This window comes from Mixophyes fleayi, chromosome 5, assembly GCF_038048845.1.
Source record: "Mixophyes fleayi isolate aMixFle1 chromosome 5, aMixFle1.hap1, whole genome shotgun sequence".
In the NCBI taxonomy this organism is placed as follows: domain Eukaryota; kingdom Metazoa; phylum Chordata; class Amphibia; order Anura; family Limnodynastidae; genus Mixophyes; species Mixophyes fleayi.
The window spans coordinates 163,195,091-163,222,634 of NC_134406.1; the positions used below are offsets into that span (position 1 = coordinate 163,195,091).

The 27,544-nt window shown below is 38.4% G+C and overlaps 1 protein-coding gene across 1 annotated transcript in view; it reads left to right on the top strand.

The window, feature by feature from the left end:
• Positions 1–18,219: 18,219 nt before the first annotated feature.
• The window catches only part of CDH20 (cadherin 20), a 205,719-nt gene continuing 196,394 nt past the window's right edge, over positions 18,220–27,544 (top strand). Inside the window, exon 1 of the mRNA XM_075212939.1 lies at positions 18,220–18,249. The gene's annotated coding sequence lies outside the window, so the exon portion shown is untranslated. The remainder of the gene's footprint in view (positions 18,250–27,544) is intronic.

Sequence of the window (27,544 nt, forward strand, 5' to 3'; positions counted from 1 at the left end):
GACCTGTTGAAGGTTTTTTATATATTTTATTGTGGTGCCCAGTGCCCACTCCTCTACGCAGTCCAGGTACATTTATTGGTGCGATTCATAAAAGTTCAGGGTTTTTAATATATATTGTGGTGACCCACTCCTCTACGCAGTCCAGGTACATTTATTGGTGCGATTCATAAAAGTTCTGGGTTTTTAAGATATTGTGGTGACCCACTCCTCTACGCAGTCCAGGTACATTTATTGGTGCGAATCATAAAAGTTCAGGGTTTTTAATATATATTGTGGTGACCCACTCCTCTACGCAGTCCAGGTACATTTATTGGTGCGAATCATAAAAGTTCAGGGTTTTTAATATATATTGTGGTGACCCACTCCTCTACGCAGTCCAGGTACATTTATTGGTGCGAATCATAAAAGTTCAGGGTTTTTAATATATATTGTGGTGACCCACCCAGTCCAGAAAGATACCTTGTTGCAACGTTTTGGACTAATAACTATATTGTGAGGTGTTCAGAATACACTGTAAATTAGTGGAAATGCTTGTTATTGAATGTTATTGAGGTTAATAATAGCCTAGGAGTGAAAATAAGCCCAAAAACTTGATTTTTAAACTTTTTATGTTTTTTTCCAAAAAAATCCGAATCCAAAACCTTAAATCCGAACCGAGACCTTTCGTCAAGTGTTTTGCGAGACAAATCCGAACCTCAAAAATAACGAAAATCCGGATCCAAAACACAAAACACGAGACCTCAAAAGTCGCCGGTGCACATCCCTAGTAACTACAATGTAATACAGACATCGTGTGAATCAGCTCCTGCTTCTGGTATTCTAGTTAGAACATATCTATGTCACAATAATTTAAGAGTCAAGTCATAGGAGCATACTATAAAGAGAGTAAACATAGAAATGTAACTCAATCTTCATTTGGAATCAAACAGAGGACTATAAGTGTTGCACTCATGCAGACTACTTTCCCCTCAAGTAGTACAGTACCTTTTATTCATAGAGAACATACCTATATTTGGTCTGCTTGGCAAGGATATATGAGTGCCTGGTGAGCTGGCAAGGCAATTGGTTGTATAATTGCAAATGTAGACATAGGGGGTGGACAATTGCTTATTTGTGGCTATTTTATTTTATCTAGATCCCAATGATATCCTCAGTACAGTTCTAGTGGATGTTAAATTATTATTATTATTATTATTATTATTGTTTCCTTTGTTGATAAAGGTCTGACATATTGCACTGGGCTGTGCATTGAGGGTATCGTGACACGAACAAATGACATACAATGTCATGTAGCAGAAGGGAAAGATGGCCCTGTCTGAATGAGCTTACAATCAAAGAGTTGTGAGAAACACTTGATACAAAGGTAGCAAATTAACAATTGTACCTTATCAGTCTACATTTATAATTTATCTTAACTGAACCTACTTCCTCTTCTTGTTCTAGAAAAAGATTTTGCTTTTTGACTGTACAGACACTATTGTGGGTTCTGGTATGCTTGGACTATCTGTTTGCAGGGTGTTTTTGTTTTGTATCACGCTAACTACCGGAAACAGAACCATATAGATGTGTACACATACTTCTGTGTATCATTTTTTTACATATTGTTGGCTTGCATCACCTTTCACCTGAGAAGAAGAACTGGGGTGGGGAAGAGAGGGCAAGTATAGGCTCAGTTCAGTAAAAGTTTGTTCAAGTAATTGTGTCACAATTAGACATGGACGCATCCACATATATGCCTTTTATAAGGCATTAGCTAAAGAAACCTGCATTGCCCGGAATTTATTAAATTATCAATGAGTTAGATGTAACTGTGAACATTTTAAAAATAATTACCAACTTAGCAGCTCTTCCAACACACCCATGAGGTGGCTGCCCAGTGTCATTTTTGTTTTTATATTAAATGTCATCCAAATCCATCCAGTGAAAGGCCCAGAACAGGCTCCCCAGGTCAAAGTTCTAGTCAGCACACACCAACCAGGACCTCAATTCCCTAGTATGTCTTCTGGGATCCAATGTAACCAGGCTGTGAAGTTTTTGTCCAAATCAAGCCAGTGTAATGCTCAGAACAGGCTCCCGGGGTTAAGGTTCTTCCAACGTACACCAACAGGAGGTCCAACTGGGACCCTAACCACCCTAAAATCTGGCCAGGATCCAACTGGACCAGCTTGCATTGGTTTTGGGGTGTCAAAGATATTCACCAACAAACAAACTTCTTATTTTATATATATAGATATCTCTTGTGGATGCTGTAGGGCTGGTGAGACAATAGGCAATGATGATTATGATGACTATGAGTAGTACTATTAAGCTGCTTCTGATTGGCTGATTGGGTATTGACCCCTACAGCTGGTAGTGCTTAAATAATTATTGGCTCTATTATAGCAAGTATGCTATTTGGATTACCTTAGTGACATTTCCACTTGAACTGCTGCAAAAATGGATTTGTAAAGGGAGACACATCAGATGTTTGTATTTAATTAAATTTGTGTTTCTACATTGGGTTTGAATTTAATCACATTTTATATTGAAATGGTAAAAAAAATGATTTTACCTTAGCTTGTATCTATTTATATATCTATATATATATATATATCTATATATATCTATGTATCTCTCTCTCTCTCTCTCTCTCTCTCTCTCTCTCTCTCTCTCTCTCTTTATATATATATATATATATATATATATATATATATATATATGTATATATATGTATGTATATATAGCCAGTGTTTGAAGTGGACTGACAGTTGTATGTTGCCACTTCGCCACTTCTCCTACTGCCTTCATTGTATACCTTTTTACTTTTATTTACTTACATTTTACATTTCCATACCGCCACTTCTAAATTTCCAGTTCAATCACTGTGTATTCCTATAACTTATTTTTTGCCCAACCCTCACCTTCATTCTAATTCATCAAGGACCCTTCGATAACAACCCTGGTATTCATCACATTCTCCTATTATTCCTCACCACCTTCAATATCTCTCGTTAAAAGCAGCCTCCCCCATTATACTCACCGGCTTCCTACTTCTTAACAATCAACCCCTGTAATTCACTACCCCTCCACATTAACCCCCACCACTGTTATTTAACATCCCCTCTCAACTGTTATTCATCCCACTCTCATCATCATGTCCACCCATCTTTTTCCCATATCATGTCCCACAATATCTCCACCCATATCATTATATCCTCCATTAATCCCCTGAACGCCATCACCTCACTTACATATGACCTGGTCAGCTGGCTCCTGCTCTCTTCTCCTACTTGCACTGCACACATTCTTCAACTTCCTTCTCAAGTAAGAAAGAAACATCACAGTTCCCATCCCTTCTGAGGAGATTTGAATGATGAATTTCTAGTTCATAGTATGCCACACATAGGACATGAATCATTAAAGAAAGTAAAGCAAAAAATGAGTAACTTTTCACCTGGGCAAAACCATGTTGCATTGGAGGGGAAGGTAAATTTAAAATGTGGAGACAGATTTATACTTGGGGTTGTGCATTTGTGCGCTGCATGAAAAAACAGCCAGTACTTAGCTTATGTGTAAAATAATAAACTAATTTGCACCCCTTGCACTGTAACAAGGTTTTGTCTAGGAGAAAACTTACTTATTTTTTGCCTTACTTTACTTAATGAATCAGGCTCATAGTGTCTAGAATTCATATTATGTCAAATAGAAGTGCCCCAAATTCATACTATGTGTATTAGTAGGGGCCCCAGATAATATTATGCCACTCATTAGTGCCCCCAGATCATATTATGCCAACAGAAGTGCCTCCAGTTCAAATTATGTCACACAGTGGTTCCCCCAATTCATTTACCTTCATCTGTGAGCAGATTTGAATTTTCGTGTCCTCAGTTGAATATTGTTCCACAGAGTAGAGTCCATAATTCATATTATGGAAAATAAAAGTGCCCCAAATTCATACTATATAAGTAGTGCACCAGATAATATTATGCCAAATTGAAGTGCACTCAGTTCATATTATACCAAACAGAAGTGCCGGGGCTCAGCAGGATAGAGTGCCCCGTGCACTGATTGCATTTAAATTGTTCTACATTCCCATCTCCTCTGTCCACTAATGAGGCAAAAGGGGGTTTCTTACTATGATATTCCCATTCCCTCTGTCCACCAGTGAGGCAGGAGGGGGTATGTTACTATGATAGGAGTCAGACACATAACTGATCAAGAAATAGTTAGGAACTGATAGAACACCACGTTGGGCATCTGGCACGTGGAGCACACTCTCTGCGTACTCTATGCCACTGCATGCTCAGTATATAAAATCATGTGCAAGATTAAATGTTTTACATACATATGAATTTATTGATCACAAGTTAGATTCTTTAGGTATACATCTGTCTTCATGTTTTCTATAGCATTGCTGTATTCCCCTTTAGAGTATGCTAGTTATGGTCAGTTAGCTCAGTGGATTAATCAGAAATAAGCTTATTTTATTGTTCTGTTTAAGATCAGCATACACTAGCAAAAGTGTAGCAGCAACAAGAACAAATAGCTTAATTGCAGGCTGATTTTGCATCTATGTTTCTTAAGGGCTAGGCAGTGTTCTATAACTGCATCAAAAGTTGTCAGTGAAGCAGACCCACATTTAGTCACAGCTACGACATTCAGTACATTTTAACATAGAAGACTTATTTGTCAGTACAATCTAATACCTGTAGAATTCAAAGCTTTAAGTAAGTTTGCCTATTTTACCCATTCATCGTATTTCTCCAGACTTGGGGGCCTATTTATCAATAGAGTCTCAAACACGGAGATAAAGCTAATATTTCAGTTATCGACAAAATTTAGCAAAGAATATTGCTGGCACAGCTGAACGATACTCAGCTACCCCGATGGCACTAGTTTATTAACCCCCGGGCCAGTCTTTGCAGATGTGTGCATGTGGAATCCAGTTTGCCAGCTCTCGCATGTGAGAAAAAGAAGTGCTTCTCTCTCTATTCGTGCTGCTCTCATTAAATCCTGAGTCTGCTACAGTGCTGAATAGGGATGAGCGCACTCGGATTTATGAAATCCGAGCCCACCCGAACGTTGCCGATCCGAGTCGGATCCGAGACAGATCCGGATATTGGCGCCAAATTCAAATCTGAAACTGAGGCTCTGACTCATAATCCCGTTGTCGGATCTCGCGATACTCGGATCTTATAAATTCCCCGCTAGTCGCCGCCATCTTCACTCGGGCATTGATCAGGGTAGAGGGAGGGTGTGTTAGGTGGTCCTCTGTCCTGGTAGATCTCGTGCTGTGCTGTTTAGTTCTGTGCTGTGCTGTTTAGTTCTGTGCTGTGCTGTGCTGTGCTGTGTTCTGCAGTATCAGTCCAGTGGTGCTGTGTGCTGTGCTCTGTCCTTCTGAGGTCAGTGGTGCTGCTGGGTCCTGTGCTGTGTCCTGTTCAGTCCAGTGGTGCTGTGTCCTGTGCTCTGTGCTTCTAAGGGCATAGTTATTTCCCCAATATTCCCCTGTGTTTAAAAAAATAAAAAAAAATAATTTAATTTTTTTTAATTACCACAAAATTTGCACAACCAATCCTGCAGTATAAGCCCATTGGTACTGCAATATTACCAAGTTCACACATTCAGCAGTAAAAGTCCACTGGTACTGCAATATTACAAAGTTTACACATTCTGCAGTATCAGTCCAGTGGTGCTGTGTCCTGTGCTCTGTCCTGCTGAGTTCCGTAGTGCTGCTGGGTCCTGTGCCGTGTCCTGTTCAGTCCAGTGGTGCTGTGTCCTGTGCTCTGTGCTTCTAAGGGCATAGTTATTTCCCCAATATTCCCCTGTGTTTAAAAAAATAAAAAAAAGTTATTTAAAAAAATACCAAAAACTAATTTAATTTTTTTTAATTACCACAAAATTTGCACAACCAATCCTGCTGTATAAGCCCATTGGTACTGCAATATTACCAAGTTCACACATTCAGCAGTAAAAGTCCAGTGGTACTGCAATATTACAAAGTTTACACATTCTGCAGTATCAGTCCAGTGGTGCTGTGTCCTGTGCTCTGTCCTGCTGAGTTCCGTAGTGCTGCTGGGTCCTGTGCCGTGTCCTGTTCAGTCCAGTGGTGCTGTGTCCTGTGCTCTGTGCTTCTAAGGGCATAGTTATTTCCCCAATATTCCCCTGTGTTTAAAAAAATAAAAAAAAGTTATTTAAAAAAATACCAAAAACTAATTTAATTTTTTTTAATTACCACAAAATTTGCACAACCAATCCTGCAGTATAAGCCCATTGGTACTGCAATATTACCAAGTTCACACATTCAGCAGTAAAAGTCCAGTGGTACTGCAATATTACAAAGTTTACACATTCTGCAGTATCAGTCCAGTGGTGCTGTGTCCTGTGCTCTGTCCTGCTGAGTTCCGTAGTGCTGCTGGGTCCTGTGCTGTGTCCTGTTCAGTCCAGTGGTGCTGTGTCCTGTGCTCTGTGCTTCTAAGGGCATAGTTATTTCCCCATTATTCCCAAGTTTTTAAAAAATAAAAAAAAAGTAAAAAAAAAATTACAATTAAAAATTTAAAAAAATATATATAATTATAACCAAATTTGCAAAACCAATCCAGCAGTATAAGTCCATTGGTACTGCAATATTACAAAGTTCACACATTCTGCAGTATCAGTCCAGTGGTGCTGTGTCCTGTGCTCTGTCCTGCTGAGTTCCGTAGTGCTGCTGGGTCCTGTGCCGTGTCCTGTTCAGTCCAGTGGTGCTGTGTCCTGTGCTCTGTGCTTCTAAGGGCATAGTTATTTCCCCATTATTCCCAAGTTTTTAAAAAATAAAAAAAAAGTAAAAAAAAATAAAAAATTAAAAAAAAATAAAAAATATATAATAATTATAACCAAATTTGCAAAACCAATCCAGCAGTATAAATCCATTGGTACTGCAATATTACCAAGTTCACACATTCTGCAGTATCTTGTGCTACATATAATGGAGACCAAAAATTTGGAGGATAAAGTAGGGAAAGATCAAGACCCACTTCCTCCTAATGCTGAAGCTGCTGCCACTAGTCATGACATAGACGATGAAATGCCATCAACGTCGTCTTCCAAGCCCGATGCCCAATCTCGTAGTACCGGGCATGTAAAATCCAAAAAGCCCAAGTTAAGAAAAAGTAGCAAAAAGAGAAACTTAAAATCATCTGAGGAGAAACGTAAAGTTGCCAATATGCCATTTACGACACGGAGTGGCAAGGAACGGCTTAGGCCCTGGCCCGTGTTCATGACTAGTGGTTCAGCTTCACCCACGGATCTTAGCCCTCCTCCTCCTCCCCCCCCCTACAAAAAATTGAAGAGAGTTATGCTGTCAGCAACAAAACAGCAAACAACTCTGCCTTCTAAAGAGAAATTATCACAAATCCACAAGGCGAGTCCAAGGATGTTGGTGGTTGTCAAGCCTGACCTTCCCATCACTGTACGGGAAGAGGTGGCTCGGGAGGAGGCTATTGATGATGTAGCTGGCGCTGTGGAGGAACTTGATGATGAGGATGGTGATGTGGTTATTGTAAATGAGGCACCAGGGGGGGAAACAGCTGATGTCCATGGGATGAAAAAGCCCATCGTCATGCCTGGTCAGAAGACCAAAAAATGCACCTCTTCGGTCTGGAGTTATTTTTATCCAAATCCAGACAACCAATGTATGGCCATATGTAGCTTATGTAAAGCTCAAATAAGCAGGGGTAAGGATCTTGCCCACCTAGGAACATCCTCCCTTATACGTCACCTGAATAACCTTCATAGTTCAGTGGTTAGTTCAGGAACTGGGGCTAGGACCCTCATCGGTACAGGGACACCTAAATCCCGTGGTCCAGTTGGATACACACCAGCAACACCCTCCTCGTCAACTTCCTCCACAATCTCCATCAGATTCAGTCCTGCAGCCCAAGTCAGCAGCCAGACTGAGTCCTCCTCAATACGGGATTCATCCGAGGAATCCTGCAGCGGTACGCCTACTACTGCCACTGCTGCTGTTGCTGCTGTTAGTCGGTCATCTTCCCAGAGGGGAAGTCGTAAGACCGCTAAGTCTTTCACAAAACAATTGACCGTCCAACAGTCGTTTGCCATGACCACAAAATACGATAGTAGTCACCCTATTGCAAAGCGTATAACTGCGGCTGTAACTGCAATGTTGGTGTTAGACGTGCGCCCGGTGTCCGCCATCAGTGGAGTGGGATTTAGAGGGTTGATGGAGGTATTGTGTCCCCGGTACCAAATCCCGTCGAGATTCCACTTCACTAGGCAGGCGATACCAAAAATGTACAGAGAAGTACGATCAAGTGTCCTCAGTGCTCTAAAAAATGCGGTTGTACCCACTGTCCACTTAACCACGGACATGTGGACAAGTGGTTCTGGGCAAACGAAGGACTATATGACTGTGACAGCCCACTGGGTAGATGCATCCCCTTCCGCAGCAACAGCAACAGCTGCATCAGTAGCAGCAACTACAAAATGGCGGCTCGTGCAAAGGCAGGCAACATTGTGTATTACAGGCTTTAATAAGAGGCACAACGCTGACAACATATTAGAGAAAATGAGGGAAATTATCTCCCAGTGGCTTACCCCACTTAGACTCTCATGGGGATTTGTGGTGTCAGACAATGCCAGTAACATTGTGCGGGCATTAAATATGGGCAATTTCCAGCACGTCCCATGTTTTGCCCACACCATTAATTTGGTGGTGCAGCATTACCTCAAGAGTGACAGGGGTGTGCAGGAGATGCTTGCGGTGGCGCGCAAAATTGCTGGACACTTTCGGCATTCAGCCAGTGCCTACCGCAGACTAGAGGCACATCAAAAAAGCATGAACCTGCCCTGCCATCACCTCAAACAAGAGGTTGTGACGCGCTGGAACTCCACCCTCTATATGCTGCAGAGGATGGAGGAGCAGCAAAAGGCCATTCCGGCCTACACAGCCACCTACGACATATGCAAAGGAGTGGGGATGCGCCTCAGTCAAGCGCAGTGGAGACTGATTTCCGTGTTGTGCAAGGTTCTGCAGCCATTTGAACTTGCCACACGAGAAGTCAGTTCCGACACTGCCAGCTTGAGTCAGGTCATTCCCCTGATCAGGCTGTTGCAGAAGCAGCTGGAGAAAGTGAGGGAGGAGCTGGTAAGCCATTGCGATTACACCAAGCATGTAGCTCTTGTGGATGTAGCCCTTCGTACGCTTTGCCAGGATCCGAGGGTGGTCACTCTTTTAAAGTCAGAGGAATACATTCTGGCCACCGTGCTCGATCCTCGGTTTAAAGCGTATGTTGTGTCTCTGTTTCCGGCGGACACAAGTCTACAGCGGTGCAAAGACCTGCTGGTCAGGAGATTGTCCTCTGAAGAGGACCGTGACATGCCAACAGCTCCACCCTCATTTTCTTCCACATCTATGGCTGCGAGGAAAAAGCTCAGTTTTCCCAAAATAGGCACTGGCGGGGATGCTGATAACATCTGGTCCGGACTGAAGGACCTGCCAACCATTGCAGACATGTCTACTCTCGCTGCATTGGATGCTGTCACAATAGAAAAAATTGTGGATGATTACTTTGCTGACACCATCCAAGTAGACATGTCAGACAGTCCATATTGTTACTGGCAGGAAAAAAAGGCAGTTTGGAAGCCCCTGTACAAACTAACTCTATTTTACCTGAGTTGTCCCCCCTCCAGTGTGTACTCGGAAAGAGTTTTTAGTGCAGCGGGGAACCTGGTCAGTGAGCGGCGAAGGAGGTTGCTTCCTCAGAACGTTGAAAAAATGATGTTTATAAAAATGAATAATCAATTCCTCAATGAAGTACAGCACTGCCCTCCAGATACTACAGAGGGACCTGTGGTTGTGGAGTCCAGCGGGGACGAATTGATAATGTGTGATGAGGAGGAAGTACACACTGTAGGGGGAGAGGAATCAGAGGTTGAGGATGAGGACGACATCTTGCCTCAGTAGAGCCTGTTTAGTCTGTACAGGGAGAGATGAATAGCTTTTTTGGTGTGGGGGCCCAAACAAACCAATCATTTCAGCCAAAGTTGTTTGGTAGGCCCTGTCGCTGAAATGATTGGTTTGTTAAAGTGTGCATGTCCTATTTCAACAACATAAGGGTGGGTGTGAGGGCCCAAAGACAATTCCATCTTGGACCTTTTTTTTTTGCATTATATGACCAATCAACAGTCGTTTGCCATGTTCAAAAAGTAAAACCAAATTTAAAAAAATTCAAGAAATTAAACCAAAAGTAAAATGCCCTGTCATAATTTAAAACAAGAGGTATTGACGTGCTCTAAAACTACTGTATTGTTGTTTATATTTTATAAACACTACACTTGAAAGCTTGAGTCTTTCAATAAAAAAGTAACTGTCCATTGCACGAATATTTGCAACAGGGACAATTTTAGGGTTAAGAAAGTCAACTAATAACACTTCGACGCTGTCTGTCTTTATAAACACTACACTTGGAAGTTGGAGGAGGTATTGTGGCCCCGGCACCAAATTTACTACCGGGGCCACTCCACTGTGCAGTCCATATTTAGGTGTATCAGATATTAAACAACGGTGACAGTTGATGCCCAATTTTTTAATTATATTGTGGCCTCGGTACCAAATTGTGTACCGGGGCCACCACACTACGCAGTCCATACCCTTTTTTGGTGGAATTCTGACACGTGGAGGGTTTTTTAATTATATTGTGGCCTCGGTACCAAATTGTGTACCGGGGCCACCACACTACGCAGTCAATATAGATAGATGCGTATCATAGATAAAGTACATTCAGTGGTGTGGGGCAAATTGAAAAATATTCAAAATGCACTGACATTATCAAAAACAAGAGGTTGTTACACGCTAAAACTCCAACATGTATATGATGGAGAGGATAGAGGAGCAGCCGTATGTGTAGTGTAATGCAGACCTGTTGAAGGTTTTTTATATATTTTATTGTGGTGCCCAGTGCCCACTCCTCTACGCAGTCCAGATACATTTATTGGTGCGAATCATAAAAGTTCAGGGTTTTTAATATATATTGTGGTGACCCACTCCTCTACGCAGTCCAGGTACATTTATTGGTGCGAATCATAAAAGTTCAGGGTTTTTAATATATATTGTGGTGACCCACTCCTCTACGCAGTCCAGATACATTTATTGGTGCGAATCATAAAAGTTCAGGGTTTTTAATATATATTGTGGTGACCCACTCCTCTACGCAGTCCAGGTACATTTATTGGTGCGAATCATACAAGTTGATGGTTTTCTTATTATATATATTGTGGTGACCCACTCCTCTACGCAGTCCAGATACATTTATTGGTGCGAATCATAAAAGTTCAGGGTTTTTAATATATATTGTGGTGACCCACTCCTCTACGCAGTCCAGGTACATTTATTGGTGCGATTCATAAAAGTTCAGGGTTTTTAATATATTGTGGTGACCCACTCCTCTACGCAGTCCAGGTACATTTATTGGTGCGATTCATAAAAGTTCAGGGTTTTTAATATATTGTGGTGACCCACTCCTCTACGCAGTCCAGGTACATTTATTGGTGCGATTCATAAAAGTTCAGGGTTTTTAATATATATTGTGGTGACTCACTCCTCTACGCAGTCCAGGTACATTTATTGGTGCGAATCATAAAAGTTCAGGGTTTTTAATATATATTGTGGTGACCCACTCCTCTACGCAGTCCAGGTACATTTATTGGTGCGAATCATAAAAGTTCAGGGTTTTTAATATATATTGTGGTGACCCACTCCTCTACGCAGTCCAGATACATTTATTGGTGCGAATCATAAAAGTTCAGGGTTTTTAATATATATTGTGGTGACCCACTCCTCTACGCAGTCCAGGTACATTTATTGGTGCGAATCATAAAAGTTCAGGGTTTTTAATATATATTGTGGTGACCCACTCCTCTACGCAGTCCAGGTACATTTATTGGTGCGAATCATAAAAGTGCAGGGTTTTTAATATATATTGTGGTGACCCACTCCTCTACGCAGTCCAGATACATTTATTGGTGCGAATCATAAAAGTTCAGGGTTTTTAATATATATTGTGGTGACCCACTCCTCTACGCAGTCCAGGTACATTTATTGGTGCGAATCATAAAAGTTCAGGGTTTTTAATATATATTGTGGTGACCCACTCCTCTACGCAGTCCAGGTACATTTATTGGTGCGAATCATAAAAGTTCAGGGTTTTTAATATATATTGTGGTGACCCACTCCTCTAGGCAGTCCAGGTACATTTATTGGTGCGAATCATAAAAGTTCAGGGTTTTTAATATATATTGTGGTGACCCACTCCTCTACGCAGTCCAGGTACATTTATTGGTGCGATTCATAAAAGTTCAGGGTTTTTAATATATTGTGGTGACCCACTCCTCTACGCAGTCCAGGTACATTTATTGGTGCGATTCATAAAAGTTCAGGGTTTTTAATATATATTGTGGTGACCCACTCCTCTACGCAGTCCAGGTACATTTATTGGTGCGAATCATACAAGTTGATGGTTTTCTTATTATATATATTGTGGTGACCCACTCCTCTAGGCAGTCCAGGTACATTTATTGGTGCGAATCATAAAAGTTCAGGGTTTTTAATATATATTGTGGTGACCCACTCCTCTACGCAGTCCAGGTACATTTATTGGTGCGATTCATAAAAGTTCAGGGTTTTTAATATATTGTGGTGACCCACTCCTCTACGCAGTCCAGGTACATTTATTGGTGCGATTCATAAAAGTTCAGGGTTTTTAATATATTGTGGTGACCCACTCCTCTACGCAGTCCAGGTACATTTATTGGTGCGATTCATAAAAGTTCAGGGTTTTTAATATATATTGTGGTGACCCACTCCTCTACGCAGTCCAGGTACATTTATTGGTGTGAATCATAAAAGTTCAGGGTTTTTAATATATATTGTGGTGACCCACTCCTCTACGCAGTCCAGAAAGATACCTTGTTGCAACGTTTTGGACTAATAACTATATTGTGAGGTGTTCAGAATACACTGTAAATTAGTGGAAATGCTTGTTATTGAATGTTATTGAGGTTAATAATAGCGTAGGAGTGAAAATAAGCCCAAAAACTTGATTTTTAAACTTTTTATGTTTTTTTCAAAAAAAATCCGAATCCAAAACCTTAAATCCGAACCGAGACCTTTCGTCAAGTGTTTTGCGAGACAAATCCGAACCCCAAAAATAACGAAAATCCGGATCCAAAACACAAAACACGAGACCTCAAAAGTCGCCGGTGCACATCCCTAGTGCTGAAGACCCACACTTTGGTCTACAGAATGAAAGTGAGGCAGGCAATTGAACAGACAGCCAAGCACACGTTGCTGAATGGCTAAAGATAGAGTAGGCAGTTTAAGGGAACATTGGGCCTAAGTCATTAAGGCATGCATACTGAGTGCATCGTGCATTTTAAACGCACATAAATCGGTTCTTCATAACCCCAAAAGTCAATGAACGGATCTAAAGATACCTGTGGTGTTGACTACGTGTGTAGGTTTACTCTGCTCTACTAGACCAGACAATGCTGGATACGTACTATACATATATGGAATATAAATTCTCTAAAAAGCGCACAGAAAAAAAATATTACTCAATTAATATATCCTGTAATATATAGTAATTTATGATTATACCTGGAATTTTTTAAAATTTTTTTTTATCCTTAGGAAAAATATTTATAAGGCTATCCTTAATGTCTACTGTACATAAAATACATTCTTACAGTTGCTCCTGATTGCAAACACATGTTTTCGCATACCTACTCAGCCATCAGCACTAGTATTCAGAACTTATTCTAGCCCCCCCAGATGGAGCAAGAGATATGGAAAAAAAACAGCCTAGTTCTGTGTGTGCCTGAACTTGACTGCACTGGAACGCCCTTACTGTATATTGCCTACGTGCATTCGCCCCTTTCACACCCCGTTCCCACCTTGAAATAATAGTGTGTAGTAAATTTGCTTTGCACTCCAAGGTAACTTGGATGCGGCTGCGTTCCTTGGTGTACAGTCTGGTTCTGGGCATGCACAGAATGAATGGGTGGGCGATACACAAAAAAAAGGCAGATATGCTCCTTAATTACTCAGGCCCACTGTGTTTAAACCACAATAGCTTCTGAACAGTCAGGGTTGTTGAGGCTGTGGGAACTACGACACTAATTCGGGTAGGTTTAAATGAAAATATTAATTTTCATCTGCCAGCATTTAAGACAGATAAAAAATAGTGAATTGCCAGAAATTTAAGTGGTACCCTTCCACGACTGCAATTCTGTGAAGCAGGGCCTGCGCCTGTGTGACCTTACCACATATCAAATAATGCAAATAACCTGTAAACCTGAAATTATTGACAATCTTCTATTCAATAGATTCTGTCTCAAATAATTATACACTTAATATTGTAGATTCTGTAGGTCAGTCAGTTAGGTATAAGAATATTATATATAAAACATTGTAGAGAGTATAGATTTTTGAAGAATTGAATGTTCAATTTATTTTATTAATCATTCTGCTGTATTATCATTTGCAATTGTTTCAGAGAAAGTTAAATTTTATGTATAAAGAGCTATAACGCGCGTTACAGCTTAAAGTGCGCACTATTGCCGTTAAATAGGGTACCTCAATAACGCAGATTATCATTTGCAATTGTTTCAGAGAAAGTTAAATTTTATGTATAAAGAGCAACCAGGGGCAGAACAGTGCATTGTCAAGCTCAATAGGAAAATTAGGGTAGGGGCCTGGTGATAACTCTCTAGCCTCTGGAGCCTCTTCTATGAAAAGAGAAGTGTGGAGGTCTCTTCAGAAATGTGAGGTCCAATGCATGCGCCATTCAGCAGTGGCCTCCGCACTTTTGACAACATATGAGAGACCGCTTGGTTAGGGCCTCCAAGGGGGTTGGCCTCCTTTATCTACAGGCTCTATAGTTGCTTCATCCCCTGCACCCCCTGTAGTTCTGCCACTGAGGGAGACCAACATTTTCTTGTATTCTGATTATCTTTGACCTCTACTGACTATTTTGTATGCCCACAGAGGAAATAAAGAATAGCTTCCGCAGATGAACACACAAAGCTACTTAATTAATTATTAATATTACTGATGGTGAGCTCACTACAAATGGGGTGTGTAGTGTAAATCTTTTGAATATCAGCAAAGCAAGGGGCTATCTTTTCCTACTTTTGCTGAGTGTTAGCGCAACACTCAACATGTGACAGTTTTTTAAGAGTGAGATATAATTTATCAACATTACATGTTGAAAGTGCCAAGTTTAATAGATAATGCAAACAATGAAAAGTCACTTACAGCAGAGAAGCCACTTTATTTTATTTATGAAGCCATGCACATAGTATAGTCTATGAATTGCATTATAATTTATACAATATTTTATGTTAATGTTGATAATTAAAAATTATGTAAAAAAAAACAGTCAATAGAAATTGGTCTGAATATCCTATGATTTATTATCAACATCATTAACATTTATTTATATAGCACCAGCAGATTCCGTAGCAGAACAAACAGTAATTAATAATACAATACTGGGTAATATATACATACAGAGACAAGAGTTTACAATCTATGGGGCAACTCTATGATTGTCACTTTAATTGGGTCTTTTCTTTAAATTTTCACTATTGATGTACTGCCTCCACCACCTCATTTAGTTAAATGCCTGGCAAGACGTTTCTTGAATTCCAGAGTACAACTGTCCCCTTGTAAGAAATATGCAGACCAGATTTTGTGCCAGTAATATGTCTCTAAATGTCCCATAACCAACTACTTTGCCAAGATCATAACTCATATCATGTAAATGCACCTGTACTATAGCAATGTTCTTTGAGATAAATAATGGTGTCTGGTCATGTCATTAGTGGCTTGACAATGGAGTCAGTGCAAGATGACAAGGGTGATGAGATATATGCAATGTGGCTGGTGATGGGAAATAAAACCTCACTAGTTAAACCATTACTGTAATCACCACACATTGTTGCATTGTCTATAGATCCACCATTGCAACACGTTTTTATCCAAGATTGTGTACAACCCATTTAACTGTTGTGGCAAAGTGAGTTTGTAAGCTTTTACAAATGTTCATTACTTTCAAATGTAATAAATAATAATCAATCGTATATTAAATACATTGTCGCAACTTCACCATATCTTTCTACAATATTAAGGCTTGCATTGTTGCTAATATGCATCCCCCTTCTCATAATTATACTTAATTTGCCATTTCAACTGCATTATATTTCATGTATGCACATTTTGTCATTTGCATTTATCTCTAGACCATCTAAACCCCATTTTGCACCTAATACTATCTCTATTGCATTTATTGCTCCATAAGTGTGCAGTATTTTAAGGGGCATATTCAATTAGGATTCCAGTCCGCGGTAACGCGCGTTACAGCTTAAAGTGCGCACTATTGCCGTTAAATAGGGTACCTCAATAACGCAGATTATCATTTGCAATTGTTTCAGAGAAAGTTAAATTTTATGTATAAAGAGCAACCAGGGGCAGAACAGTGCATTGTCAAGCTCAATAGGAAAATTAGGGTAGGGGCCTGGTGATAACTCTCTAGCCTCTGGAGCCTCTTCTATGAAAAGAGAAGTGTGGAGGTCTCTTCAGAAATGTGAGGTCCAATGCATGCGCCATTCAGCAGTGGCCTCCGCACTTTTGACAACATATGAGAGACCGCTTGGTTAGGGCCTCCAAGGGGGTTGGCCTCCTTTATCTACAGGCTCTATAGTTGCTTCATCCCCTGCACCCCCTGTAGTTCTGCCACTGAGGGAGACCAACATTTTCTTGTATTCTGATTATCTTTGACCTCTACTGACTATTTTGTATGCCCACAGAGGAAATAAAGAATAGCTTCCGCAGATGAACACACAAAGCTACTTAATTAATTATTAATATTACTGATGGTGAGCTCACTACAAATGGGGTGTGTAGTGTAAATCTTTTGAATATCAGCAAAGCAAGGGGCTATCTTTTCCTACTTTTGCTGAGTGTTAGCGCAACACTCAACATGTGACAGTTTTTTAAGAGTGAGATATAATTTATCAACATTACATGTTGAAAGTGCCAAGTTTAATAGATAATGCAAACAATGAAAAGTCACTTACAGCAGAGAAGCCACTTTATTTTATTTATGAAGCCATGCACATAGTATAGTCTATGAATTGCATTATAATTTATACAATATTTTATGTTAATGTTGATAATTAAAAATTATGTAAAAAAAAACAGTCAATAGAAATTGGTCTGAATATCCTATGATTTATTATCAACATCATTAACATTTATTTATATAGCACCAGCAGATTCCGTAGCAGAACAAACAGTAATTAATAATACAATACTGGGTAATATATACATACAGAGACAAGAGTTTACAATCTATGGGGCAACTCTATGATTGTCACTTTAATTGGGTCTTTTCTTTAAATTTTCACTATTGATGTACTGCCTCCACCACCTCATTTAGTTAAATGCCTGGCAAGACGTTTCTTGAATTCCAGAGTACAACTGTCCCCTTGTAAGAAATATGCAGACCAGATTTTGTGCCAGTAATATGTCTCTAAATGTCCCATAACCAACTACTTTGCCAAGATCATAACTCATATCATGTAAATGCACCTGTACTATAGCAATGTTCTTTGAGATAAATCATTTGTGCTCAAATGCACAATAGCCACATCAACAATAAAAAATAAAAAAATAAAATAAAATGATAAAAAATAAAACATGTAGTAGTAAGCAAAACAATAAAAAATAATTAATTTAATTTGGGAGGCTAATGCATTTAAATTTGAAATTTGTAATGTTAAATTAACAATTAACTGTGTCTCTGTAGTTTATATTTCCCTCTGTCTTGTACAGTTGTTGCCTCATTGCCTGTTGTTATATCTTTGATAAACTTTTCAAACTGATGTGAAACAGCAAGAGATATGTCCGCACAAGTCAAGCTAATAAATTATGCATCTGGATATTTTTGCACAGCTTGGTGCAACATCTTCTCACCCCTTAACAGCTATGGAAAAATTGCATTAGTCCCCAATTAACTTTAACAATTACTAGCGTGCACCGATTCATATGAAATAATGATCCTAATCCCATGTTCCATGTAACATGGATGAGCTAAACATTTTATTGAGAATATTGTACTCATTTCTCATAATATGTATCTATGCTAGATATTCACACTAAAGCTTTATTTGTTTCTTCATTTCCAGGTGCAGATTAGGTGTTTGCCAGAAAAGGTAAGATTTAGAAAGTTATTTACTAATTCAATTTGGATTACAGATAAAGTTGCCATTTCAGATGTGATATATTTGTTAAAGATGTATTACAGTACAATAACACATGACATTAAATGTTTTCATTAAAGTTATATAAAAAATGTAAAATTTTTTAGAAAGTACATTATACGTAGCTTACAATTAAAATACAATTTGGCAGCCCTATACATTATATATATATATATACTCTCCAATGCATAATATATTTCCTGGGCTGAACTTACCAATTTAATTAGATTTGCCATGGAGTAACGCTTTGTCTCGTAAGTAAATACTCTCTCCCTGTGACATACAGCTTTTAGAGCACACAAATGCTGCACTAACAAAGAAAAACACTGCATTAACAATTAATAATAACAATATAAGTAAATAAACATACATTACGATGATTCATTCACGGGCTATCCACCAGTCTCCGATCCCTAACCACTAACACCCACCATCAAGGTGCTGCACTGTTCTCTTATGGGTGCCATGCTAAGTTTCACCCTTTGCTTGCTTCATCTTTCCATTGTGTTCTAAACCCAACCTCTATCTTATGACTGCCATTGAGATCAGCACAAGTAGCTGCTTGCAATGAGATCAATATAATGGTGTCTGGTCATGTCATTAGTGGCTTGACAATGGAGTCAGTGCAAGATGACAAGGGTGATGAGATATATGCAATGTGGCTGGTGATGGGAAATAAAACCTCACTAGTTAAACCATTACTGTAATCACCACACATTGTTGCATTGTCTATAGATCCACCATTGCAACACGTTTTTATCCAAGATTGTGTACAACCCATTTAACTGTTGTGGCAAAGTGAGTTTGTAAGCTTTTACAAATGTTCATTACTTTCAAATGTAATAAATAATAATCAATCGTATATTAAATACATTGTCGCAACTTCACCATATCTTTCTACAATATTAAGGCTTGCATTGTTGCTAATATGCATCCCCCTTCTCATAATTATACTTAATTTGCCATTTCAACTGCATTATATTTCATGTATGCACATTTTGTCATTTGCATTTATCTCTAGACCATCTAAACCCCATTTTGCACCTAATACTATCTCTATTGCATTTATTGCTCCATAAGTGTGCAGTATTTTAAGGGGCATATTCAATTAGGATTCCAGTCCGCGGTAACGCGCGTTACAGCTTAAAGTGCGCACTATTGCCGTTAAATAGGGTACCTCAATAACGCAGATTTTCGTATACTAATCTATAAACCCAGATTCTCAATCTAAATGGGCAACTGACCACAACGAGGTCAATTGATTACATAGACATGAATTTGCTACTCACTGAGTGGGCACTGGTTGGGGCTAGTGTAGAAAGAGGTGGAGACATTTTAAAGCAGGACCTTGAGTTAGGTAGAAGGGATAGAGGAAAGAGTTGCATGGAGTTGTAATCTGACATACCTCAATAAACATGCCAAATTGGTTGAGAGTGGGGATGTTAGTTCAGGAACAGTATTACTGTAGGGTATGCACAAAGAAAAAACAGTATTCAATTATTGTTACCTGTTAATAATATAGTCATTAAGAAAAAAAAATTTTTTTTTCCATGAAATACATTATTCATGATGTTATTAATGGTTTGTTGGCATATATTCGATTTCGGTGCATATGCAGTGTAATTTAACGCAAAATACGGCACATATGGGCATTTACGTTCCTTAATGCATCATAAAATTAATCTTTTTTATACACTTGATTGGACAGTAAATTTGAAAGAGTATATCATGTTTAAGAAAAAAAATGTGCGTGGGTGGGTTGTATATGTAAAAAAAAATCTTAAGGCTTACCCAGTTCTTATTTGTACTAATTTGATTTTTTTAGAGGATCTCAACTACAAAAAAGAATATAGAAATTCAATTAATAATCCAAATAGAAAATGCAGCAAAACATAATTGAGTTCTAACTTGGGGGGATTTAAGTATCCAAATATAAATGGGAAATTTTGCAATGAGTAGTTTCAATAAAAGAGGTAGATATTAAAAGATTAGTAGATTGTACAGGAACCAATTAGATGGGGGCCATAGAATGTGATATTAGATAATAGAACTGATATTACATCTAATGTACAGATAAAGGGGTACTTGAGTAAAAGTGATCATATTATGACAACATTTGACTTGTGTGTTAATAATGTTTTTTAAGGGTAGCAGCAACAGCCTTAAATTTAAATAAGTCTAAATGTTATCAGCTCATAGAAGCTCAGATGGAATCACAGAAGCCAAATGAGATTTTTTTTATAAAATATATTAAACATGTATTATTGCAGGGATATACTACATGCAATTTACATACAATGAAAATCAACCGTTATGGTTAAATGAAAAGTATTAAAAGTAGTACAAAGAAAAGAAAGATGGTAAAGTATTCATATTAAAAAAGATTAATAAAATACTGTGGACTATGTAAATTAGTGATCAGTATAGCAGAGATACAAACTGAAAAATGGGTTATATCTGGGTCATGTCTGGTGTAAAGAAGACTTGTTGCCAATATTTAAAAAAATTATAGACAGCTGTGGGTATAATATTTGAAAAAAATGTAAGGGATATTATTCAGAAATATGGTACAGATATTAAACACATAATCTAGCATAATTTGTGCCAAATTAAACTTGATTTGATATATTTATTTCAAAAGCAGTTGTCATAGTTAGATTAGAACATAGGATAAGAATAGTAGGACTAGAAATAGCATGAATGTCCATGGATGAATGACTGACTTAAGGACAGAACACAGATGGTTCAATATTGAGTTCTGTTTTTAATATTAAATATTTAATATTTTCATAAACCTTGTTAATTAACAAATAAGTAGATATGTGTAAAAATGAATACAAACCTCCAAGCGCTATTTAAGACTGCTGCCTTATTCACCTAAAAATATAAACTGATCTTTTAAATATACAATAGCACAAAATAATTGAATACCAGCGCTGTGTTTACACAGAACCATTTGGGAGTTACCAATTGTTGCAGGTCTTATTCAAGATGTATATATAGGAACATACAGTGCTTCAAAGAGAGTCTCAAAAACATTGCTTCTTCTTTTTTTAATTGATCATTAGATAGGGATTGAAGGTACATATAGGAAAAAAACAAAGTAGAATAATATAGTGTAGTTGGTTGGATATTATTGAAATGTGTTTAACATTTTAGGGGAATATTAAAGATGTGAGAAATGATGTCACCTGAGGAGTAGACTCACCCCTTTGTGACGGCAATTATGGGCATAAAGATGAAAATGTGTATATCAGAATGACAAATAATGATGTACACTCCTGTGCACACAATGGAAATCTGTGGTGTCTGATTTCTTTTACACTTACAGGAAATATAATATAGATGCGTTTTTCATCAAATGCGTTTTTCATCAATTTGTTGACTAACCGTGTTTCTTTCCTTTGGGTTAGTGTCCTTGGATGATCCCTTTTCTCTCATCAGTACTCATATGTATCAAGAAAAAGAGAAGGAGATGTGCCACATAGTATAATAATCCTTTTTATTTACCATTCCCAAAAAGATTGATAACGCTTACATTCATTTGTATAAAAAACATTCATATAAAAGCATTACCCTCTAAGGGTCTGCAAGTCTCTCATCAAGTTCCATGATGTTACATTCAAAGAAAGAGAGATGCCTGTAAGGAAAGGGATGATATAAGATAATGCAATGTTCAGGGATCACATAGTGTCAAGAAGGTTAGAAAAGTTATTGTAGAGAAATATTCAGAAAAGGGTCATTGACAAAGTAGTAGTATGTGGGCCAATGGCACAAATTGTGACAAGATGTAATGTACCACTTTATATGAAAAGTGTATACATTTGCTAGATCACTGCATTCATCATCTTGTATTTTCTAATAGGAGGAGCTGAACCGTTTTAGGCTTATTGGGTGGCCACAAAGGCTCTTTTTTCACTGAAAAGGTATATGTGATGTGCAGGTTATTTGGAGTCATCCTATAGTTTCATTGCCATTTGCTCCATTTAGGTGACTTTGGTTTAGGAAAGTGCATTCATGCATACATTGTATTGTTGGTGCAGCACAGAAATTCCATGTCCAGCAAAACTGCTGATGCCAAGACAGGTGGATTAGAGGTGACTGGATGTATTTTTGCCTTGATAAAGATCTGTGTACTATAGAAGAAACTGCTATCGATATGACCATGTTGTTACTTCAACTGCTGGCTATGGAACTGGTCTGAATAAAGGAACGTCACTTCTTATCTATTGTTGTGTGCTGGCCTATTGGCCATTGAGGAGGTTCATTGAATATATATTCCTCCACACCTCTTGTTTATCCCGTTAACGTCTTTCCTGCAGTAGTCCAAATGGAAATACCAAGTAATGTGGTCGTATCTTCATATGTAATAATAGATATAATATTTATTAAGTACCATAAGCTGAGTCATCATCGCTATTAGGTGTGGTTGCATCAGCTTTCCGGAACATGCAAGAGACATGCCTCCAACACATGTCTCACATGACCTTACTTTACTCAGTTTTCGCCCACCCCTGCCTGCCTGTGATCCATCTCTCCAGTTGAAAATGGGCGCAAGTTAACAGCAATTGAAACTCTAGATATGGAGGTGCGAATATGCAGTTCAGAAATAAATTTACAAAATAAAACGTGTAAATTCAACTCTAAATGAGCCCCGTAATGCGTCATTATAGTTAAAGTGTTCTAATCTCAGAATAATAATTGAGCTCTACCAGCTGGAAAGCAAGCACCAGCTCTTGAGTTAGTAAGACAGATTATACTCACATATGTTGACTAAGCATATACTGTTACTATACTTCTACAAATAATTTATGATGTTTCTGGTCTAATAAGAAATTATTATACAATCACTTAACCTACAATGGAAATTGCTTTATTTGAAAATAACTGGCAAAATGCAGAATTTATTATATCAGATCAGGGTGTGCTTTATGGTAGAAGCTTTCATTTCCCTATGTATGCATGTTCATTAAAATGTTTAAGGACATAGGACATAGTTTGCTCTCAGCTATATTACAATGGCATATACAGTTTAGAGTATTGAATTTCAGTTTGAGCATTTCAACTTATTTATAAGGTACCTTGAAATTTTGTTGTCATTGATATCTGTATTTCAAACCACAAAGCACAAATACTTAAAAAATTTTTTTTTGAATGTGACATTCTTTTATGTTAAAAATACATTTAAAAAAATTAAATCTCTACAATGTGCTGTTTACATTACTATCGAATCCCATATTTTGTAGAGACACCTTTTGTAGTAATAACAAATTTAACTCTTTTAAGATAAGTATTTACCGGCTTTGCACACTGCTTTGGAGGGGTTTTAGCCCATTCTTCCAGGCAGATTTGTCCCAGGTTGTTCTGACTAGTTGGATTATGCTTGTGCATCCTAATTTTCAAATGCAACATATTTTCAATTGGATTGAGGTCTGGGCTTTGACTGGGTCACACAATAATTATAACAATAATGATGAAAAGAAGCCCAAAGTATAAAACTAACATCATCTTCATCACGATTTATTATATAGCGCCAATAATTCCGCAGCGCTGTACAGAGAACTCCCTCACATCAGTCCCTGCCCCATTGGGACTTACAGTCTAAATTCCCTAACACACACACACACACAAACACACACACACACACACACACACACACACACAGACTATGGTCAATTTGATAGCAGCCAATTAACCTACCAGTATGTTTTTGGAGTGTGGGAAGAAACCGGAGCACCCGGAGGAAACCCACGCAAACACGGGGAGAACATACAAACTCCTCACAGATAAGGCCATGGTCAGGAATTGAACTCATGACCCCAGTGCTGTAAGGCAGAAGTGCTTACCACTTAGCCACTGTGCTGTCTAACCATACGTCACTGTAGGTATGAAAGTTTTTTGATGTATGGTCAATGTGAGGTTTGTGTCACATATATTGCTTTGCTCCTCTGCAAAAACCCTCTATCTTTATCTTATCCGACCATAAAACATTTTTCCACATCACATCTAGGTCACTCTCATACTTTTACATGGCTTATTTTGAGTAATGATTTTTTTGTGCTAGCTTACCTTACAGGCCATTGTTAGAGATCTTGATATGGGTGACTGGTGCACCCTTACATCAAGCTCAGCTACTAAACTCTGTAACTCCTTTAAAACTATTGTTGGCCTTTCCGTGGCTTCTCTGATAAGCTCCAGCTACTAAACTCTGTAACTCCTTCAAAATTATTGTTGGCCTTTTCGTTACTTCTCTGATAAGCTCCTTTTGATTTGTGCAAAGAGTTTTGAGGGAGGACCTAGGCAGCATCTTGATGATTTAATATAGCTTCCGCTTCCTGATAATTGAGCTAATAGTGCCCACTGGGACATCCAAGCACTTACATATTGCTTTGAACCCTTTTCTTAAATTATGCATTTACATTACTTTTTCTCTACATTCCCTGGAATTCTCTTTAGTATTAATTTTCAGTGCTGTCCTTCAGATCTACAACCTGCATTTTTACCCAGAAAATGTGGAAGCAATTTTAATGATTCACTGGTGTAGAAAGGTTCTGTCCTTGTTTTTCACCAGTGTAAACTTTCAAAACAGAAATGTAATATTTATACAAACAATATATTTGACTCTTTTATTCTTAAGATGTTTTTGTATCAAAAACAATCCATTGTAGCATTTGTTATTGAGTAAAATGAGAGTATTTATCAAGAGTCTGAATACTTTTCCCAGGCACTGTACATTTGAGATGTTACATACAAGTTGTTTGTTATATCCACTGGCCCTTTAAACCATTTACCCAATTCTATCAACTTCTAATGTAATATGCAGTGTGGTAAGATGCAAATAACTTTTGTAAGCCATATTGTACCATTGCTAAAGACAAACCAGGCATTCATTCTGATTTAGTGATTCTGAAAGGGTATATACTGTTTTGAAGCATGCCTACTTAGTAGTGCAAGTCCAGTGTGGTTGCATAATCACATCAGACAGACAGGTAAGTAACCAGGAGCCATTAATTTCCCAACGTCATGAATTGACCTTAGCATTAGCACTTAGGAAAATCAGGGCTGTCTCTTCCATTGGGCATGATGGGCAAGTGCCCGGGGGCCCTGCGGGCAAGGGAGCCCATCCGAGGAAGTGCTCTTAATAAAAGATAAAATCCTTAAAAAAAAAAAATACTTACCTTGCGATCACGTCAGCTGGCTCCGGCTCCCTCCCTGGTCGCCTCTCCGCTCGCAATGTATGTCGGGCGTGACGTCATCACGCCCGACATTTCCATTGCGCAGCGCAGCACGGAGGAGTCACACCCGCGCGTGCGAGAACTAGCAGCAGCCAGCAGTGAATCGGAAACAAGAAGAGAAGAGGATCGGAGATCAAGACGATTAAGGGTAAGTTAAGGGGGATGTGAAAAAAAAAGTGGTTATCTATATAATCACTTTTTTTTTTTTTTTCACACACACATGATTGTCATTAATGTCTTGGGCCTTGGAATCAATGACCCCCACAGTTTGGGCAGGGACATCTTAACAACATACATATATACATTATATATATACTATATATATATATATATATATATATATATATATATATATACACTTTTTTTTTTACATATATAGGGGCCCCGATGCACTGCTTTGCCCGAGGGCCCATAATGTTGTTAAAATGGCCCTGAGGAAAATAGCTCTTAAACTATGGTGCCCTACTGTGTTGACATAATTTGTCAACAGTTTTACTTGACTTGGAAAAACGGTATTATTCATAGATAGTAGTAGTACTGTACATGCCCACATGAAATATTTTAAAATTACTTGTTGCAATTTGCGCCAGATGCTTAAATTTAAGCCAAAATTTTCATGACTGTAGTATCTCAAAATATTGTCTTCCCTTTATGGAATGACCCTGTGGCGTTATAGTAGTCCATGCCTTCTGGTGACTGCAGGTGGGAGTCATAGGGAGGGCAAGTTAAGGCATGCGGATAGCTAAGGTGATGCTGCTGTGTCACTATAGGGTTGCAACCAAATGACATGGGCATGAAAACGCCCAGAACCAGTGGTTGGAGACCTGAGTATTTAAAAGAGGGATGTGGTAGCCGGGGTCCCGGGACAGTGGGGAGTAGGTTACCCGGAAGGGGAAAAAATGTGCTGGAGTGAGAAAGGAGTTTTATATATTTTCTTTACTTCTTTGCAACCAAGAATTGTGTGGAGGGTGAAGGGTGGTTTGAATAAAAGAGTTTATAGAGATGGTCTGGCACCCAAATGATTGAAACTCCTTATAGCGCCACAAAGATACAAAATCTGTATCCCAGTACCTTGCTGCATGTGTTGGCACCCTCTGATCATTTACACCTCTGCCTATGAGCTAGCCAGAGCTAAAGAAGGAGGTACGCTACTTAACTTATGCACCTCAACACCCCACAACAGTGACAGGGTGAACGTCCTATATAAGATCAAAGACTGTGACAAGGCTATGAATGGTGGTAGAGGCCACATGCTTACTAATTATTTATTACTTCAGACACTTCTGATTTTGTAAGGTACAAATACAATACTTTACTGACTCCGTCTCACAGCCAAAAGGCTAACTTAAATAATTTGTTTCTCTATCCATGCTTACTTTATTTTTTTGCATATACTCTTTCACTCTGTCCTCCCACCCATTATGCATACTGTTAATCTCCCATTTACAGGTTTTTTTTTTATTATTATTTTTACAAATGATACTCATAGAAATTCCTGCATGAATAAGAATTATGGAGAAAACACTTTGTTGTTTGTAATTGAATAGTTCTGGGAAAATTTCACTACATTTTAGACCTCAATTTATCTGTAAATTACATTACCTATAGTTAAATTTGTTAGTAACAGTCAAGTGCAAAACTGGAGACTAGTCAATCCCTGCTGTGTTTATTGCTCTTTTTCTTCAATACGATACTGATTTGAATGATGATGGTGATGAGAGGAGACTGAGAGATTGAGTGATGTCCTATGACTTTGCGGAGGCAGTATGAATATAGCTATATGGCATCTTGCTTCATTAAAGATTAAAAAGGATGTGAATTTAACACAAACTATTAAAAAGCCATGGATTTGCTGTTCCAATCAACATGAGTCATAATGAATCAATATTGATCTAGTAAAAAAAACTAAAGGAACCATGACCGGTTTTTCACTGTGATTTTGCAACTTAACTTGTTCTTACAAAATTTAGTGATTTTTTTAAAATTGTTTTATTGCATTTTATTTATATTAC